The sequence below is a fragment of the Parasteatoda tepidariorum genome, chromosome X2, assembly GCF_043381705.1.
Source record: "Parasteatoda tepidariorum isolate YZ-2023 chromosome X2, CAS_Ptep_4.0, whole genome shotgun sequence".
NCBI lineage: Eukaryota > Metazoa > Arthropoda > Arachnida > Araneae > Theridiidae > Parasteatoda > Parasteatoda tepidariorum.
The window spans coordinates 16,760,811-16,782,218 of NC_092215.1; the positions used below are offsets into that span (position 1 = coordinate 16,760,811).

Here is a 21,408-nt window from a genome sequence, read left to right on the forward strand (position 1 = left end):
TGTCACTAAGTTTCCGATCATCATTCTATCAGGATGATTAGCGTCACAAGGCATCAAATGATGGCTTCCAAAAGATAGTGACGTGTGTGATTAGGAGTTTTTTTTTTATAAAAAGGGAATTCCCGTTTCAAAAAAAAGTTCATTTTTTTTCTTTTATTAGTCACACTTATTATCAATAAAATAATTGCTTACTCAGTACCATTTTTGCTTGCAGTCAAGATTGACAACCTTTTAAAACTAGTTTTCGATTGGTTTTTTGATGTTCAGCGACTTTCTGTTGTCTTTTTTTTAAAGTTTTTTCCTTAAGAAAATATTTTTTTCAATAAATATATATTTATGCGATTGTGAAAAACTGACATTCGTGAATGTCAACATTCATAGATGAATATTCTTTTATTGAGTTTTATCTCTATTAGTGATCTCTATCGGAGATTGGATCACATTAATTAACATTGTTTTAGAACAATCATATAATTCTAAACCAATTATTTTTAAGGCGCGAATATATTTTCGAATACAATAAGCAAAATTTCTTTTTGCCGATTCTTGAAAAGATATTTCTAAAAATAATATTAGATTAAAATGAGTGTTTTTTGTTCACAAATCTGCATAAATATTTCGCAAATTACTGAATATCTGAATATATAATACAAAACTCCTGAAAAAAACACTGAAAATCATAACCTAAAAACCTTAACTTCTATTCCCCCTGTTTAGTTAAAAAAGAGAAAAACAATTTTTAAGTATTATAGAAATTTGCAATTTTTTGTTTTAATTACTTATTGACTTTTCTTAGTTTTATATAAATTGATTAAATTTAGGGGATGAAAAGATAAAGAGTAAAACTTTACCCTAGTAAAAAATATTTAACTTTTATTGGATGAAAAGTGGATCTCAATGCGCAAGCCAGACAAAGAATAAAATTATGAATCATGTAATTTAGATGCATTAATTAATTTAATGCAATTTAGATGAAATGTACAAATTATGTTTTAAAATGTAAAACAAATAATATCTATTATTTTTTAAATTATTATAAAGAAAATTGTGTTTTTCCAGTTTATTATCTTTAATAGCCCTTTTTGTAATTACTGTCCCAGTATTCCTAAAAAAAAAACATATCTTAAACATACAAAAGAGAGTTTTGGTTTTAAATTAAGTGTTTGCTTATACAAAATGAATGAGGTCTTGTATATAATAATATAATGTATATAATAATATAAGTGATACAAAGATATTTTTGCAATGAAAAAGTAAAAAATAAAAAACTTATGAAAATTCAAAATGTTATTTAATAACTAAATATTATTTAATATATTTTCTTATATTTAATTATTAATTCATAGAAAAAATTTAATATTTTCTTCATGTGTTTTTGAAGATTTTAAATGAGGGGACAGTAATGACATTTTTACAAGTAATAACAATTTAAAATTGTCACTAAATCTTTGTTTTTTAAGTTTTTTATTGCTGTTCATTGATTTGTATGCACAAATGCATGATCTTAATGTGGAAATAAACAACAAAAAGTTAATTACGAGATGTTTTCCTAATTGTCTTACTTAAAATGTTAACGAATGGAGGAAATCCTCCATACATTTTAAATATATACATACACTGAAACTACATAATTCTTTTAACTTTTAAAGATCATTAGCAAACAATGACCTTTTAACTATTTCGAAGATTGTTTCAAGAGTCTCCTTTTAGAAAAGTGTTACTTATCGTTATTCATCAAGAAATATTTACGTTTAGCAAAACCTAAACCACTTCTTAGAATAATTTGTTCGACGTGAGTGCCTATAATTAAAAAAAAAAATGTTTACAAGTGGGGAAAATAAATGTAAGAATTCTCCTATCTTGAGTTAACTATTATAAGCGTAAAAAAAAACTATGTTACGGTAAAAGTAATTAATCAGTTTCTGTGAATAATCGCTGTAACTTTACATAATCATTGTTTTTTAAGTGAGTTTAATGACTTTTTGCTTTAAAGAAGTTTTGTCAGTTTGAATTTAAATATTATATGATAGTTCAGCATGAAATATCCTGTGGTGTGTGGATTTTTTTCCAAAATTTTCCTTTTGATACCATGTTATTATAATAACTTATGAATTATGTGCATTGAATTACTGTTAATTACTGTTAAAATACATTGATCTTCTAGCGGAACCTATTGTAATTATACCGACAATAGCATTTCGTATTGCTTTGGTGAATTTAAAGGTTAACTCAACGTAGGATTAGAACTAAAAAATATGACCAGTGCGCAATATAAAAAAAATGGAGCATGCTGAATGACTTTTGATCTAATAATCGGATTATCACGAGCTGGGACTCAATCTTAGTGGTACGTAAGTCTACTGTTAAATATGTTAATTAATTAGTGCATGTGACTGTTTAAGTTCGAAAAATTCGGCATCATCTTCAAGCATTCTTCTGATTGCGGTTATTTAAAACTAACATTCTCTGAAGTGTAGTAAAAAATTGTATACCTTACAATTCAAAATTTTTTCGTTCCTGATTAAATAAAATGTTTAAAAATAATAAATAGTTTTTAAAAAATTATTTTTGCAGGAAATTATCTTTTTGTAAACAAACTTTATAATTGTGTGCAGAAGTTCTTCGATTTGCTTAAAAAGTTCTCGAGATATGACTAAGTACTCATAAAGTAAAATCAACAGTAAGGAGTTCAAAATTGCTCTCCTGAACAAATGACTTTACTTTCCTGATTGCGGCTATTTTGTGCGTCAAAAATCAGATTCCGTCAAAAAAATGATTTGTTTATTCAAAGAAAGTACGTTTTGTGCTCGATTTCGTACTTTAAAATATCGTCTGCACTAATTAATTAGCATATTTGAGATTAGACCCACGAATCAATGAGATTGAGTCCAAGAGCGTGAAAATCCGATTATTAAATCATAAGTTATTTAGACTGCTCCACTTTTTATTTTGTAACCGAACAAGCTTTACTTAAAATGTTATTGCAACATTGTTTAAGTTTGTACATTAGTTAAACGTTTTTCTACCTAATTTGTGCTCTCTAGAGAAAAATATTTAGTTTGTTGTACAGAAGTAACAAAGGATTGTTCTATAAATTTTATCTAAATGTTTTATCTAACTGCTGTATTTATTAGCGATGCTCTAGGAATGCAAAACATGTTTGATTTTGAAGCTTTTTTTAATGGTAAAATACAAATTTACAATGATTTGTGAATTGGATATGGAATTCTTAAACAGAACTCAAATCTTAAGTTTCATGTCACGGAAAACGACGTTCGTAAATTGTACTTTCGATCATCATAATTTTAGAACAAATGATTCTAAACCTAGGATATGACAGTTCCTTCCCTTAAAACCCGTGTTCTGAGATAAAAAGCTAACTGCTTTGTGTTTTTCAATTTATTTGTTGTTCAGGAGTAGTTTACTAGCTGAACGTGTGCTTCTATGACATGCCCTTAAGGAAAAAGCAATTTTTTTCCTTTCAGATGCCGTTTTAAATCTTGATAAATTGGTAAAGAGAATTTTTTTTTTAAAAAAAGAACCTTTTTGTGACACACATGTATCAAAAAAGCCACGGTGTTTCAAACGTGATAGAATATATTCAGCTTAATTTTTTGTAAAAAAAGGTTTTTCTGTTATTTTTCAAATCTTAGTTGTTAGCAACAAATATCCTCAAAGCTTAAAGAGATAAATATTTTAAACAGCAGAAATCTCATAAGAGCTTTAAGCTTTTTAACAAAAATGTGTGAAATTTATATATTTTCAAAAAATTTCTACTTTTAATATAAGCTATATTCATTAATGTACTAATAAAAAAATTTAGGTTTAAGGTCAACAGTAATTTTGGAGACCACTATTTAAACTCTTAAAGTCAATGTAAATGTATGTTTAGCCTAGACATTTTATACCAAACTTAATTGTATTTATAACTGTTTTATTTTATAACATAAATCTAATTAACTGAATGATAAATCAATCGCGAAGAATACATTACAGGAAATTGTTGTTCAAGCGAAAAAAATTAGACCATTTACCACAAAATTTTGTTTTCTGAGTATTTTCCCTTTTTAATTTGTAATAGAATTTATGCGTAAAAAAATAATAGTTCTCATTTTTGACTAAATCTAACTACATGAAAGTTGGAAGAAATAAAGCTTGCTTAACACATTGCTGAATGGCCACGAGTTAACTCGTTTTTTCATGCCCCAAATGTTGTTGACCGTTGACGAGTCACTCCGTCATCACACTTGAATTATCCATTTCAATTTATGAAACCCAGGGTGATATAGAATATTGCGAAACCTTTACGCATCGCTTTCTAAGTTTAATGTCATTATATTCAGTATAAGTAACATTTATTGGAGTTAATTTCAAATGTTTTTTTAATTTTTTTTATAGTTAAATGCAAAATAGTCGCCGGTGTCACGACTAGTTTTTGTATAAAATTTCGGGTCATTAAAGTGTTAATACAGCAAAACCATTCAAATTAATACCATGTTACTAAAACTAACAAAATATTTAATTATTTCTATTTTACTTGAAAGTTGAAATAAATATAATTATTTAAATCTTAGTCCAATATTCAAAAGATAAACATCTGATAACGATGTTGATAAATGAAGCAAACATTTCTGTTTAATACTTCTCAACTTATCTTAGAATAAACTTTTTTCTTTGATACAAATAAATATAAAATGTTATTATTGCGCATAAATTTATTTTCCATTCAAATAATTGCAATAAATTAATTTTTTAATAAAATAAATTTATGAATTTTATTTCTTCAAACGTTTTGCATTAAGTTTTAAAGCTTAAAGAGCTTTTTTAAGTTTAAAGATCTTTTGAAAAAGAGTTGCTCGTTTTCAAAAGATAAATAAAGAAGCCTTTTAGAAACTAAGTTACCTACTTCCTCTCGTGCAAAGATTGAAAATTGGATAATTTTCAACTTCTTAAGAATAGTTATTATGCTGCATAAATTTATTTTCCATTCAAAATAATTGCCATCAATTATTTTTTTTAAAAATAAATTCATGAATTTTATTTTTTTAAACGTTTTGTATAAAGTTTTAAAGCTTAAAGAGCTTTAAGAGCTTTTTTAAGTTTAAAAATATTTAAAAAAAAGAGTTGCTCGTTTTCAAAAGATGAGTAAAGAAACCTTTTAGAAACTAAGTTACCTATTTCCACTCGTGCGAAGATTGAAAATTAGATAATTTTCAACTTCTTAAGAATAGTTATTATGCTGCATAAATTTATTTTCCATTCAAAATAATTGCCATCAATTTCTTTTTTCATAAAATAAATTCATGAATTTTATTTTTTTAAACGTTACGCATAAAGTTTTAAAACTTAAAGAGCTTTAAGGGCTATTTTAAGTTTAAAGAGCTTTTAAAAAGAGTTACTCGTCTTCAAAAGATAAGCAAAGAAACCTTTTAGAAACTAAGTTACCTATTTCCACTCGCTCAAAGATGGAAAATTAGATAATTTTGGACTTCTTAAAAGTAGGGTTTGACGCCTCTATGTCTGTCTAGAGCGATCTGGGCTTACTGAATCCTGTCATCAAGTCTTCTGATGAACTGCAGCGTCTGACCTTTGGATATTTAGCCTTTCAAGTTCAAGATTGTAGGCTGAAATAACTAAATGCTCTATAAAAATGAAAAATGTTCGTGATTTGTCTTTTGCCTAAAAGTTTTCTTACTGCAGAAAGATATTATGTATGTTGTTTTAATTAAAACTTTTATTAGTTGATAAAAGAAAACGGTTTAAGAGCAGTGATGAAAAGTAAAAGGGTATTAACCTCAAATATTTACTGAAATTTTGATTGGTATATGTTGAGTTAGCTTCCCTATGAAAAGGTGTAATTTTTTATTTTATTAATTTAAGGAGCAGGCCTTTAGAATTTTCTTGTGTATTTCGTGTTTACGCCTAATGGTTTGTCCCTTCAAGTTTCTTAAGAATATATCTAACCATTGATAAATACTATATACATCCAAAACATGCTATTAATACGAAATTAAGCTTGAAGTTTAGTCTTATTAACACTAGTAAGACGGAAAATTAGTATATACCTATATTGCCTAAAAGCAGTCAAAATGAGTGGATTGTGAATGCGTAAATAAATTTGTTCAAAATAAATTTTTTACATTTTTTATATTATTTACAGTTATATAACAAGCTACTAGTAAATATTAACAATAAAAATAATTATATGTTGTGAAAAAAGTCGCAAAATTCTAAGAAATTGTGTCATTATATATATAATTGTTTTTCTAATTGAAATTAAAAGCAGTAAAAATGACTTCCTTAGGCAATCTAGTGTTAAATTCCTATGCGACTTAAAGTTTAATGGGCTAAATTGTTATCATTTGTATACATACGGATTATATGAAAATTACATACATTACGATGTTATGAAAATTTCCTACTTACGTAAATATAAATGTTACGATTTTATGAAAATTTTACACTTGCGTCACTTGTTTAAATTCAAAGGAAAAAAAATATATATTTTGTTTTGACTCGTTTTGATAGAGAAAGCTTTTCGTTTATTAGGAAGCAAATGTACTTGTTCGTTTATTTGGAAGCAAATGTACCATTGAAGTAAAAATGTACTTCAATGGTACTTGGTGACTTTATTTCGCTTAGCATATAATAAACTTAAGCGTAAAGGAAAATTTTATCTTTCCACCATTTTTGTTTTGATTCTAAAATAATTCATGAAAAAGTTATATACTGACTTTAAAAATTGTTAAAAAACTTGCAAAAAACAAAAAAAGTGAAAGAAACTAATGCCTAATAAATAAATAAAATAGAAGAACTAGAGTTAGTACGATGGCATATGTTCGAAGTTCTAACCTCTGAAATGTTTGGACTTCATTTTGCAACTGAGCATCACAGAAATTAAGATTTTATATCAAACTTTTGCTTAGACGTTGAAACACTGTATAACCTCAACTTGTTATATAGCAAGATCCATAACATATTATATAGCGAAATATTCGTATAGTTATATTCTGTAAGAAAGTGCTCACTGCATGGAAACAATGCATTATCACGAAGCTGCTTTTATATATTTTTTTCGATCTAATTGCACTATAGAAAATAATTTTCTATTTTAGATCGTTTCTTGGATCAAAATCGCTAGAATACTGACTGTTTCCTACACTACAAAATTTATATCTGCATTTTTTAAGTTAATCTCTTTCAATTTTGCATCAATAATTTTTGGGTGTAAATTCAAACTGTTAAAATTTAAGAAAATATTTATAATTTTAATCTTCTCCTTTTATAAAAAAAAAAAAAAAATATTTTGCTGCGAACAGAACATCAGACACGAATTACTGTGGTGTTTTCCTAATAAAACTAATATTTATAATCCCAAAATTTAATTTTCATTTTAAAATTAAGTTCTAATTTATTTTATGGTTATATGACGAAGTGTGAATATTGCCATGACAAAAAAATCAGCGTAAACTACAAAGTATTCCAAATTGAAATCTTAATAAATCTATCATTTTTCTGTTATGAATTTCATATTTAAAAAAAATGTTTTTATGTCAGCTTTATGAAGTTCTATTTTAGTGTTGGGCAAGAGAAAAAAAATATCTATTAAGCCGCATGATAATTTGAAATTTATCGTGAAGCAATTACGATGTTTTTTCAATTGCACGAATTAATACCAGTTATAATTTACCCCAAACTTGTTTTATTTTAAATCTTTCTCTTAATTTTATTTGCTACGCGTTGATAGATAAAATTTATTTGCTTCGCTGCTATAATCATTCTTATTTGCACATTGTTTGGCTTATTTTTAGAAACTTAAAAAAGGAAAATACTCATAACATGGTTCCTTCTTTTTTCTTCTTTTGCATATTTAATTTAAAGAAGGACAAAAAAACTTAAAATGCAATCTACGTCCCATGGCTTCGTAGTGCGTTTTTTACTCATCACAGAGCATCTAATTGATTGACGTACAAGAAAAGGGTATTTAGTCATCTGTCACACAATGTTGGTGTCCTGTTTCAAAAAAACCCCGCCAGCACCTAATCCAGTTTCTTGAGAAAGGTCAATTTTTCTAAAATCTAATTAATATCTGTCATTGATGACTTGCGGCAGTGATTAATTTTTAAGATAAACTTCAGACATATTTCATGGGTTTAGTAAGTTGTCAAACAAAATATTCAATACACATATTTATGTCTTTGAAAAGCATGAAATCTCTTTTTTTTTCAGTATTACAAAATTGCATTTTTTAAAAAAGTTTTTCTCTTCTTTTATCAAATATTCAAAGGATTAAAAAGCGAGTGATATTTCGCTTCCATAACTTTTTTTAAAATTGGGTGATACAATTTAACTTTTCACTCCAACCAGCTAGAATATTTATTTATTGTTGAAATTAATATTTATTGAAAATATTAGTTTTCGCGACATTTTGCTTTTGCATTTTTCACGACTTGCGATTTTTGTTACAGGTAGTTTCTTTTTTGAAATCTATGATGATTATTAATGTAGAGTGCGCAAAATTAAAAACGGACCACCCTGAATTAATTTTGATCCCCTATTTTCACTTTCTAAGACTCAATCTCAATTGTTTGAGGAGGTGACCTCAAATATGCTAATTAATTAGTTCAAGCGACATTTTGTGTTGTGAAATCAGACATAATAACGTACTTTCTCAGAATAAGCATACCTTTTTTCGTCGGATTCGCGTTTTTGTCCCGTAAAATTATAGGGGTTAGTTGATAGCTGGGATATATGGGCATAATAGTTTGCGCATGAGAGCAGTCCAAACATTGCACCCATTAATGTTAATTTTACTTTTTGCGTATTTCCCCATATCTCGAGAACTTTTTAAGTAAATTGAAAATTTTTGCACACAATTATAAAATTCGTTTATCTAAAGAAAATTCCATGCAAAATATAACTTTTATAGAAGATATTTATTATTTTTTTAAATTTTATTTAACAACAGTTGAAAAAATTCTGAGTTGCAAGGTATACAATTTTCTACATCATTTGAAAGAATTCAATTAGAAATGGCAAAATACAAAATTTGAGCAAGATCGAATCAATAGTTCCTGAGGAATCGGATGTTAAAGATGACCTATTTTTAAAATATGATTTCTCAGGAGTTGTTCCACTGATAGATAAAGATATTACTGTACTACAGTAATATCTGTATTATATAGATAAAATGTTAATAAACAATATCTTGTTTTTACTTTATTTGAATAATTCAATATAAACTTAAGGATTTCTCGCCTGATATATTTAGTGTACTTTTCCTATATTATTGATATGAGTTGGTTTTGTTCTCTAAAAATTTCGTTCAATCAATTAATATATTTGGATACATTAATATTGCAATATTTTAATAATTATTCAGCAATTAAAAGATTTCTGAAATAATTAAGTCAATTTTAGCCTCACAATGTGAAAATTGTGTACCCTTTGTCATTTTAACACGTTCACGCCGAGAAAAGTGAAAATACTGGTACGGGAAAAGAGAAAATACTGGTAGAAGAACTATTTCAATATTAGATAATATTCGGGAGGCGTTAATCTATTCTCAACAAAAACAATTCACTGTAAGGAAATTTATCACGGCGAAGAAGCAATTCAATATAAAAATTGCATCCGTTAAAAACAATTGGTAGTTATGGATTTTTACTATTCCCGGAAAAAAACTAAAAAATGAAATTTATTGTTACCAGTTTTTACTCCGGTGCGCTGCCAAGATGAGACAAGCCACGGGTGGGTCACACCGGCGTGAACGTGTTAAGCAGGTTAAGCGATGTGTTAAAAGCGCTATTTCAACTTAAATGCAATTTTGGTTTAATTAAAAACTCATTGTTTCAAAAATGGATAGCATAATTGATACATAATTAATCAATATTTATAAAAGGTTTTACCTAAACGTTATGTTGAAATTGGTTTCATGAAAAAAAAATTTTTTAGCTGGATCTGTTTCGACAATTTATATAAAAATGAATCTTTTAAAATTTTTCAATTCCATTTAATTTGCATGCAAATTTTTTATTGCGTTTTTCCATCATGAAGAGCGTTATGTGAATTTAACTAAAACAGTTATTTTGAGAAACAAATTAAGAGTTCTACGTTATGGAGGAAAACATTTATTTCAGAGTATGAGAGCTTTAGTAATAATTGTAACCATTGAGATAGTTAAAGCCTTACAAAGAAATTTTCAATGCCACCAGTAAGAATAAGTTTTGTGAAGCAATTTATAAATTTTTAAATTATATTTAGTGTAACGCATGTAATTAGTAAATAGAGTGGTCGAAAGCTCATTTTGCTTTTTGTTATTTTAAATTTTTTTGTTTCTAGAACGCAAGAAGAAAAAACCGATAAATATTTGCACCCGTTTTTAAAATTTGCTTACAGAAAAATTATTTTTTGAAAAAAAACTTAATTATCAATTATTTATTTATTTTATTCAATACAGAGCGAAATTTAAATTTTAAATTATAAGAATCTTTTTAAACACTGCAATTTTAAGTGATGAAATATAAGATTTAAACCAAATTGGTTATTTGAGCTGTATTTTTTAAATTTCTGTCTTTTAAAAATTATCAATGAATAATTAGTAATTATTAAGGAATTAAAATATCTAATTGTTAAAAAAAACTTTCAAGTTCGAAATTTTTAAAAACTTAAATTTAAAAAAAATTCAAATTTAAAATGCCAATTAAGTAGTTTTTTTTTTGACTAACTCAGAAGATAGCATATTTATAAATTTGAAATTTAGTTTCCGCATCTAAAATTATTTTGTTCATTTATTTTTTTATCTATTAAATATTTAAAAGAAGAAAATATTTCATATAAAACTAACTTTAAAGAAAGTATTTAAGTTTAATGCAGACACAACTGTAATTCTAAAAATTTGATTCTTAAAACTTGAAAATCGTAAAATTTTTTACGGTAAAGAGAAAAAAGCTATTTAAGTTTTGCTAAATAATGTCTGAGTTTGATTATCATAATCTTTTTTCTTAGAACAGAGTTTTAAAACCGCCTATGTCTGAGTTATGGTGTGTAAATGAGGTTTATGTCGCCCTAAATTGATAATCATTTTGGATATATTTGAGTTGGCTTTTAACCAAGTAAGCCGTAAGATATGTAGTTCGTTGGGTTACGTAAAATATTTAGATTTGAAGAAAATAGGTTTATTACCAGACTGCTACATGAAAATCAACACTTACTCAATGTAAATGAGCTTGAAAAAAATAGAATATGTAAATATAAGAAACTTTCATGCTTTGAATTTTTTTTTTTACTGTTATCAAAAATCATAACACTTTTTGTGACAAAGTTAGTTATGACTTTGAACATAGTATTTTATTGTTAGATTTTATTTACTGCAATGTGAGCACATTCAGAATTACTAAGGCTGTTACCATTTCGAGAGCTTTGAAATATCTGTTATAATTTTGTTTGCTAGGCACAAGCATCTAAAAGTTTTAATGAAAAGTTTCGAAAATACTTTAAGATAATTGTTTATTTATTTAATTTGAGAATTCATTAATTTTTAAACGTGTGGTGCTCCATTTCATCAGCTATCCAAATTATATCGGCATCCATGTAGATAATATTATAAATTATGGTGGATGCCAACTGCTCGGCTTTCTGCAAAAGTTTTAATCGATTGGTAGGGATTAAATAATAAAACTAGTTGACTAAGTATAATTATACCCACTCTTTGAAAGAGTCGCCATGAGATAACTGTAATAAAGTTGCATTTCATATGATGCTTTGAATTCTTGATATGCAGTGGTGGAAAAATTACTAAAAATAAAAAATACTAAACGAAAAATAGCTAAAATTTCGTTACCACTAAAAATTTCAAAATCGGAGCAAGGTGGCATCATTGTTATAGGTTTTCTTTGTAGGTTTTGTGCCAAGGGAAGTAAAAAAAAGCATCAGTTTGAGTACTTTAAACTCCAAACAAATTTAAAATTTAAACTATGTTGTTGTTACTTATGCCACTTGCCAGTCAGCAAGCCTACTTGAACTTTTAAGTCAAAGAATACTTTTTTTTTAAAGGAGTGCCATCTACGGCTAAGGATAACAACTTCGGCCACACACTCACATCACAGTCCGTTTTACAAGGAGAACCCAATCATACTCCATTCATCCGCAGATCGTAATTTTGACCTGAACCTGCGAACGATCAATCTCCAATTCAGTACCTCCGGAGATATTGATTTGTTATGCGAACTTGGAGGACTTTGTGACCCCGACAGACTTAACGCGCACCAGTCACCATTCGATATGCGGGAATGCATCGGCTGGTAGGATTCGAACTCCCGTTCTCAAGAACTCGAGACTAACGTCTTACTAACCAGGTTATCCCGGCCCTAAACTTAATTTATGCAGCTTGCAAGAAAAAAAATTAACACCCTAAATAATCATAATAAATTGCATTTTCCACATACTGGAACTAAATTTTAATGGTCTGGGAACCTAATTTTAAATATTCTAATTACTTACTGTAGACGATAGTTTAAGTTATGAAATTTCTGACACAAAAACGAACTTTTAATAAACATGCCTTCATTTTCGGTGAGTTCGAATTATTAGGGGTACCCACAATCTACAAAATGGAGACCCAATAGTTTAGGAAGGAAAAGGGTTGAATGTTTGTTTCCCTCAGTGTTAATTTTTTTTTCTGCTTATCATTCGCCATATCTCCGGTACTAATAAAGTTAATCAGTCTACAATTTTTTTTTTTATCAAAACTATAAAAAAGAGCCCTAAGTAGAAAATTACTTTTTATAGTTATCTAATATTTTTTCATTTAACTAAATAATGGTTGAAAAAATTTTTGAACTGAAAGGTACACAAATTTTTGAAATAATTTTTAAGTATATAATTTTAATTGGTAAAATACGAAATTTGATTGAAATTGGTTGAATAATCATTAAGTTCGTACATTAAAAATTAAATTTTTCATGAATTTTTCTGCCAGTTCCTTTGAAATTTTTGATTTCATCATTTAAATTTACGAATATTAAAAATTTGTATATCATAAGATTCAAAATTAAATTTATTATTGTAAAATAAATAAATAAAAAATAATATACCTTGAAAATTATTTTTTGCATGTAATTATCTCAGTATAAGCGAATTTTATTATTTTGTGCAAAAAGTTCTTGATTCGCTTAAAGAGTTCTCGAGATAAGGCAAAATAAGCAAAAATTAAAATTAATGTATTTAGGGTTCTAAATTTTTATGACCAAACTATTAGGACCTTATTTTTCAGACTGCGGCTACCTCATATAAAAAATTAAAAACTGTCGAAATAAAAGGTATGTTTATTCAGAGAAAGTATGATTCTTATGTTTGATTTCGTAACTTAAATTATTTTCTGCACTAATTAATTTGCATATTTGAGATCATACTCTCGTACCATTAAAGTTAGTTTTAGTACATGAAAATCTGTTCATTAGATTGATAGTTTTTCTAGGTGAACACTTTTCTTTTGAGCTCTGTACTATTTTGTAAAAAAAAAAAAAAAAAAAAAAAAAAAAAAAACGTTTAAAATTTAAAGTTAAGAAATAGTTTAAATATTAAGTTTTTTTTATTTCAGTTTTGGGAATATTTTTCAAACTGAATGAAAATTATTATAACCTATTGAAAGATTTTAATTCCTGTACGAGTCTAAACAATGAATCATTTGAATAAAAGTTGATGTCAGAAGGAAAAAAAAAATTAAAATCAAATTATACCCAGGGAAATTTATTCTCAGTGTATATTTACAATTACTTTTTTCTTTTAGTTTAGTAAAAAAAATGTTCATTTTTTATTTAGGAATTCAAGAAAACCATTCAAGCACAGTATCATTGCATCGAATAGACATTCAAGGTCATTTATATCCGCACTACTTGCAATTTCGGCGGAAAGGGCAAGCTATTTGGCATAGTAAAACACGATACAAGCTACAGGGTTTAAATCACACCTGGATTATTGAGCTTCTGCCATACCATCAACTTCATCGTCTCTTGAAATCCAACCTTACAAGGTTGGAACCTAGGACTCTTATGAAATCAAGATGTTACTATAAAGGTCGAATATTAGGAGAAACTTTATCAACTGTAAAAGTGAGCCTATGTAAAGGAATGGTAAGTTTTTTTCCTTCTAAAAATATATATTTCTGAGCTATTCTCTGTTGTTAACAATTGTTTAAGGTACCTTTTAGGAACCTACTTTGAGTACATCATCAAAGCTCCTATTTTTAGGTAAAAATGAAAGAATCTATTTTTATCTCTCCAAAAATAACTTTAATTTTGTTTCTATCTCAGTTATAGCAGAAGTTGTGATAATTCAAAAACCATTAACTTACGTTATTGTTTCTAATAACACTTGAAAAAGCCAAGCTTGCCAGCCATTGGCCTTAGCGAATTAAATCAGGAAAGCGCGCCTTTGCTTGACAAAAGAGCACAGCTAGAGTTAAAGTACGACTTAGCCCATAACTCCCCGGATAGAAGGCAGCAACACTCATTCGAGAGGCCACTTCCACTATTTAGACAGTGATCTGAAGGGGAAGGAAATTTTCTTTAGATCCCTGAGCACAGTTGTCGGAACTCTGAAAAGGCTGGCTAAAAGTCAAAAAATTAAGTGGTTCAAAAGTACTAATCGTTAATGTTTTCTAGTCAACGAAAGTATAAAGAATAATGTAAAATAATCCATTTACACAATATTCTAATTATTATTGTATTATCCATATTAAATGGTTAGAAATTTTCCGCATCTGGAATGTCACTCTTTATTATACAATTCCATTAAGTGTTATTTCAGAAATAATTATAGTTTCATTATTGTTGTTGATTTTTCATGTGTTTCGAAGTTTAAAATTTATTTTTCTACGTTGATCCTGTAAATAATTAGTATACTACACTAGTTTAAAGCCTCATGCAAATATGAATATTTCATATAATAATACAACTTCATTGTGATTTATGAAAAAAAATTCCCCTTGGTTCTTCCCCCCTCCCTTTGTTGATTTTAAAGAAACTAAAGAATGATAAACCAGAACTAGGGGAAAAAAAGGTGCCTGTATCTGCCCCCATTGATTTTAACTATGAAAATGTGAAAAAAAGTATGTTTAGCAATTTTTTTTCTAATTTTTATGTTACAATTAATAAAGTAGACATAATTTTTTTTATTTTTATTGAAAATAAAAATATGTTAACTAAATATAATCAATTTCTACTTTTTCTTACAATTTCGGAATTTTTAGCACAATAAATATTTAAGACAACACTTTTGAAACAAAGGTCTTAAAAATAATAACAGTTTGAAGTAATGATATCAGTTAAATGTAGGTCAATAGTGACAATCAGTTACAATGCTATGTGTGCTGTTTTTTGTAATTATGAAGTATATTTAGTTATTATTCGAGTAATTCTCCATGAGATAGATACGCCCTTATTTAATGTTTTTTTTTCATTTGAAGATTGATTTCAATTTGAAATCGCGTAAAAAAAAATTTCAAGATTGCACAACATTGAAGATTTGTTCAAGTGATTATCACTAATAAAAGTTAAAAATAAGCTTAATCACATAATTTCTTAGTAGTAGAAAATGATTAGAATTATTAGAATATATGATATAGATTTTGTATTTCTTTTGTGTTAAATAATGTAAGAATATTATAAAATGTGACAATAAATGTGATAATTTAATAATGATTTTCTTTAAAACTTGCCATGCAGATTTTATTTATTTATTGTTACCATCACTAATATCATAATAAAGTTCAGTTAATATATGTGTAGTAGTTATGTGATAACCTTATATATACTGAATAACAGTAGAATATAAATTTTTTGAAGCAATATTTAGGATTAATTAGACATATTCAATTTTTGGCACTTAAACACTGCTTATTTGAATATTGAATTTATAATATTACATTCCTAATCAGTAACTTCAAAAAACCTATACATTGATACAAATTTAGAAAATTTATTTGAAGTATTAATTTTAGACTACTTTTTCTGAGTTCCGACCGCTGTTTTAAAAATATTGTTTCCATAAGTAAAAAAATTCAGAAATTCAAAAAAAAAGCAAAAATTAATTTTAGTTTATATATACGCAAACGACACTTTATATATATGCAAACGATATTTTAAGTTACTAAGGCAGACACAAAAACTATGGTGACCACATTTCCCAGATTTCGTCCATCCCTTATATTTTGGTGGTAGATATCCAAATCTGTTGAAAAAAAGTTATGCGTATTCAGAAAGAGTACGTTTTCGTGTCTGATTTCGTAACTTAAAATATCGTCCACACTAATTAATTAGCATACTTGAGGTCACTCCTTGAACCATTAAGATTGAGTCCTAGAACGTGAAGATCTGATTAGATTAAAAGTTATTCTGAGTTGTAAGATTTTTTCTGGATCATTATTTTTTCGCACTGTGCTTGGAATTTTTCATCAGATTTATAGAATAGAATAGACCACAGCGTGACCGATACTTTAATTTCTTATTGTGCAGCTTAAATTAAAAAAAATATTTATATACTTTTCACAGTTTTTGAAAAATACGTTGCGATATTAGCTTTAAATTACACAAATATTAATATTTAGTGCATCATCTGTTACCTAAGTTCAGTATTTGCAAATACAATGGAGCACACAAAATAAATAAAAATTATAACTTGTAATTAATTTATGCACTTTCATAAACCTAGTTTTTATTAAATGAGTTTGTTTTCATTGCTACAACTTAAATCTATTTTTACAGTTTCAATGCATTAATATAATGTTTCAGCACATGATACACGGATAAATAAAAATTAGTTAAAAATTTCGAATTTTGTCCGCTGAATATGTTTGGAGGAAATTTAATGAATTCCTCTTTGAATAAACAACATTATCTACTTCTTTGACTAAGCTACATGGTGTGTTTATTGATGTCTAAAACTGATTAACGCTTGAAAATATTTTTCAAATTACCCATATATTCCGAAGTAACATCTACTTACATTAATGTACACATTCCGAAGTAACATCTACTTACAATAATGTACACATTCCGAAGTAACATCTACTTACAGTAATGAATATATATTCCAAAGTAATGTACATATTCCGAAGTAACATCTACTTACAATAATGTACACATTCCGAAGTAACATCCACTTACAGTAATGTACATATTCCGAAGTAACATCCACTTACAGTAATGTACATATTCCGAAGTAACATCTACTTACACTAATGTACATATTCCGAAGTAACATCTACTTACAGTAATGTACATTTGTTAATTCATTGATTCGTTTCCATCAATGTTTGTTTTCTAAATTTCATGACTACTATTTTTTGTAATGAAAATAAATTATTTATAATAAGTTTTGATAACGGAGACATTTCTTTTATTATTGAAAATATATTTTAGACATACATTTAAAAGTCATTCCATAGCAATTATGTTTGTATACAGTATACGATAGATATCTTAAAAAAATTTCGAGATAGCGAGTTTTCGAAATAAAAAGTTCGGAACTAAATATGTTCAAAAAAGTGAAAAAATATATTCTGATATATTACTCTAAACATTAGTCATGAAACGTAAGAATAACTACTAATAATTATGTATGTAATGATAGTTTATTATAAGGTCTAAATACAACAACGATAATTTTATTTTTAAAAGTATGACAAAAATAATTATGCATTAAGTTGGAAAGAATTAGTTTAAAATAAACTTAAATTGTGATTTTTCCGAAAAAATTCATTTTCTACTTCGAAAAAAATTCGACATAACAAGGTTTTGAGAAGAAACTCTTTGCCATAGGAATTGAAATTACTATTAGGTAAATATATAATGCCAAGGGGGAAAATATTTTTTGACATAAAAAAATCTTCGAGATATCAGGAATATACTGTATTAGGTATTTTGGGAAGTGTCCATTGTTTAAATTGTTAAAAAACATTCCTAATTTTGTGAATTTTGGAAAATAGGGTCTTGTTTATGTGAAAAATCTCACAAACCGGCGAACAATTCAAACTATTTTGTGAAAGGTCTATTTTTGTGAATCTATTCATAATTCTATGTATAAGGTCCATTTTTTGTGATTAAAATAACACAAAAAATTGCTTTCATTGGGTTTTTGTTTTAAAATTGTTAAAGGCATCATTGGCTTTGGTTTTAAAAGAAAAGTTTTGTAAAGGTTCATTTTCGCGATAAAATATAATATGAAAGGTTCGTTTTAAAATAACTATTATGAAAAGAGTCCGTTTTAAAGATTAAAAAAAATTGAAGGATATATTGACGGACCTAAACTTCTCATAAATGACTCTTTTAATATATTGAAGTCTAAGATGAAAATGATGGTTTAAAACAAAAGAGAAAAATGTTAAGGCGCGTCCACTTTCAAGGAAGTTCAATTCTTCCATCAAATTGTAATCAAGGTGATAAGCTGCGCCCTCGTGTATCCTCTTATCTTAGATGCGGATCAGGAATATGTGATAGAAAACTTCCATGACACGAGAGTTTGAGATTTTAATCAGTTGAAGCGAGAACAGATGCCAACAGCTTTATTCTTTACTCGCCAAATTATTTGACTTGAGATTTTTCAAAAGGCTTAAGGTTGATGTAATAATTATATTAGAGATCCCATCTATTGTTCTTTTTTTAAAACATGGTTGTACTTTTAGCTGTCTGTTGGTCCGTAGTAAAAAATAGAATTTAGTCCACAATCTTCATTAAAAGATATTTTTATTATAAGATTAAAAAAATATTCTTAAGAGGTCTTTACCCTCGCCATTTTTATATTTTTGATTTGCGTTTTCTTGCTATTCTTTGTACAGTATAAATCTCGATATATCGAATTTTGATATCTCAAAAATCTTGTTATGCCGAAAAAATATTTTTCCTGCATTATATATCCACCTTATGCTAAATTAAATTCCTATGACAAAGAGTTTTTTCTCAAAACCTTGTTATGTCGATCTTTTTTCGAAATAGAAAATTAATTTTTTTCGGAAAGATCACAATATAACAATGTTGCAAACAATGTTGTTTTAATTAAATGCATATTTATTTTTGTCTTACTTTTAAAAAAAATTGTCATTGTTGTATTTAGACTAATGGTCAACTATCATTACATACATATTTATTAATAGTTATTCTTATGTTTCATGATTCGTTCGATTTTCAGAGTAATATTTTACGATATATTTTTCTACTATTTAGAACATATTTAGCTCTGAACTCGTTATCTCGAAATCTCGCTATCTCGAAATGTTTTTTAGCATCCCTTCAACTTAGAGATATTGAGAGTATACTGTACTTTTGATGATACTGACTGAATGAATCGACCTCAATACTTCTTAAAAAAGGAAATCATTCAGGGGTATCTTCTATGGATTTTTTCTTAAAACCTTAAGGCAATAAAGTTATGCAAGTTGTGATTTTGAGTAAATAATTTAAAACTACGCATTTGTCAGGTTTTAAATTTTTTTAAATTTAATTTTACTATAGTTTAAGCTGATGAAAACCGATTGCTGAAAAATTCTTTTGACGTTAATTGCACAAAAACAAAGATGCTTATTGAAAATTTAAAAACAGACCACTGTATTCTATTTAACTACTTTTCAAAAACTGCTGATTGTAGAATTGTATTGGTATAATTTTGAGAGAAAAATGAATAGAAAATCTAAAACACCGCGAGCTTTATATCTCAAATTTTGATTGCGTGACGATATTGTACTTAACGTAATATACTGCGTACTATAATGTAATATAGTACTATATCATATCGCACTATAATATAATGTATTACATTGCATATATCGAAATATGCTGCCGAAGAAATATCCACCATCAGTTTATTTGTGAAAATTTAATGAAAATGATTAACCCTTTGATGCAGAATTTTTATTAAACATATTTTCCATACTTTTTTTTCATTATTTTGTATTAATTTAGGTCAAAATAAGTAAAAAAATATTATATATACCATTTTAATAATTTATGGTTATAAAACACAGCATGAAACACCGGTGTCTCTTTTAGGGAACTTCCAAACACGGCTCACTTTCAAACAATTTTTTCAGATTTGCACTATTTCTAATTATTTAGATCTAAGAGAAACAGTTACTCATCATTGAAAATTTCTTTATTTACAAAATCAATCATTGATATATTTTTGAATATGAATGAAAAAAAAATTCAAACTACTTTTTTTGGATTTTATATTTTAGTACAAATATATTTCCGTAATATAACGCATTTTTTAATAACTATTAGACTGTTTTTTTATAATTAAAAGTACCGAAATATAATTTTACTTGTAATTAGAGCTTCAAAAAATGTATATAAAAGGGATATCGGTGTCCCATTTGCGTTAACTTAACAAAGCTGATCACTTAACGAAGTTGAAGCTATATTAATTGTTTGCTATCAAAATTAACCAAGAGATTACCTTTTTTTAAAATAAAACAAAAGGATTCGATTTGAGGGAGGAATAGACCAGTTGTAGAAAAACTATGTAAGATGGCTGTCTTAAAAATGATTTTTTAAGTTATTAGAATAATTAATATTTATTATTTTAATTAATTTATTAGAATACTTAAAGATTTAGTAAGTTATTAGAATAATTGGTGTGGCTGTATTTTTAAATAAGTCTACTTTTTTGGCACTCCTTAATTAATCTTTGATTATTCTTTCAAATGAAGAATTTTCAGAAAAATTTAAATATTTTTTAAAAAAAGTTTTGCTTGGTAGTTTTGTCTTAGAAAGATAAAGAATACTGCGAACACTTCAAAATAGAAATTTGTTTACAGACTTTGACAGTATTTTCAGTCACTAAAATTTTTTGTACAGGTTTAAGCTAGAATTAATGTAAATGGCCACAATACAACGTATATTATTTTATTAACACTCAGAAATAGAGATTATATATAAGATAGACTCAGATATAAGACTTTTCAAATAATAAATTACATATTTTAATACACAAAGGCTTTAAAAATTTTTAAATTTTTATGGAGCTTATTAAAATATTTAATAGCATTTTTGTTAGTTTGTAGCTTTTCTAATCCTTACAGGGAAGAATTAATACAACAGTAATGGCGAAGAATTAATACAATAGCAATAAGAGCAATGAATATTTTCTTACGCTCAACTAAGTTCATTGTTGCACGTAAAAAATAGATGCAACGAAAAATACATAACTACGAAATCAGATTTTTACTTAGATAACTGTTTTGTTTGAATATGTAACATAATTTTCAATATATAATTTAATCGCATACCCATAGGAGTTTTTTTAGAAAGCTGTTTTAATCGCAAATATAACATATTTAGAATATATAGCTACAAAATCACAGATTTGCTTTAAATAACTGTTTTGTATGAATATAATACAATCATGAAAACA

General features: G+C 26.8%; 1 protein-coding gene across 1 annotated transcript in view; it reads left to right on the forward strand.

Moving 5' to 3' along the window:
- Positions 1–21,408, forward strand: part of LOC107445274 (A disintegrin and metalloproteinase with thrombospondin motifs 9) — a 230,572-nt gene that overhangs the window by 24,066 nt on the left and 185,098 nt on the right. Inside the window, exon 2 of the mRNA XM_071188448.1 lies at positions 13,822–14,136. The gene's annotated coding sequence lies outside the window, so the exon portion shown is untranslated. The remainder of the gene's footprint in view (positions 1–13,821; positions 14,137–21,408) is intronic.